The sequence below is a fragment of the Larimichthys crocea genome, unplaced genomic scaffold, assembly GCF_000972845.2.
Source record: "Larimichthys crocea isolate SSNF unplaced genomic scaffold, L_crocea_2.0 scaffold58054, whole genome shotgun sequence".
Classification (NCBI taxonomy): domain Eukaryota; kingdom Metazoa; phylum Chordata; class Actinopteri; family Sciaenidae; genus Larimichthys; species Larimichthys crocea.
The window spans coordinates 1-710 of NW_020857592.1; the positions used below are offsets into that span (position 1 = coordinate 1).

The window sequence follows — 710 nt, forward strand, 5'->3', positions numbered from 1 at the left end:
GGATGTCAGGACACCACCTATCATTCCCAAGTCCCAAAGAATTCTGACATTTATTTTCCTGATGATGTTTAGATGAGGACACTACACTGCTAATGTTTTACACTACAGCTGCAATACAGAGTTTAAAAAGTCTGGATCAGGGACTGCATGGAAGATGACCCATTCTCTAATGTTTTATACCCCCACCTCAGTAAAATGAACAAAATAAGAAATGTAGGTGTGTCACTTACCAGTTGCTTAATGTAAATGAAACAACGCTTCTCCCGGTGATTTTCTACCACCCGTGTCAACCTGCATAAGTAAAAAAACACCAAAACATATCTTAGCCTGTTGATATAAGATTCACCAACAACCTTAAAACAGTGTAAAAATAGTGAATGCTTCATACTCGTTCACTTTTCTGGTCCGGTACATATTGTCTGCTTCTAACTCCGTTAGCTGATGGTGAATTTCTTCTCCATCCTCCAACATGTAGTCATGGAGTTTCTTCTGTGACCTGTATCTGTCCTCAGCCTGACAGAGTCTTCTACGGAGCTCTTGTCTGTCACCACAGACACACCACAATATGAGTATTATAGTGACAAAATCACATATTGCCAAATGTTAAGATCTATCTATATTTTGGACTGAAACACTCACTTTGCATCACCCTCCTCCTCAGGTACATTGACTGTTCCTTCAAGTCCTATGAAGCGTCCTCCAGCCATCTC

The 710-nt window shown here is 40.4% G+C and overlaps 1 long non-coding RNA gene across 1 annotated transcript; it reads right to left on the bottom strand.

The window, feature by feature from the left end:
• Nucleotides 1-160: 160 nt before the first annotated feature.
• On the bottom strand, nucleotides 161-710 carry LOC113745267 (uncharacterized). The gene is made up of 3 exons (XR_003462070.1): nucleotides 640-710; nucleotides 389-541; nucleotides 161-291 (listed from the first exon to the last, which is right to left on the bottom strand). It is a non-coding gene; the product is annotated as an uncharacterized LOC113745267 (long non-coding RNA).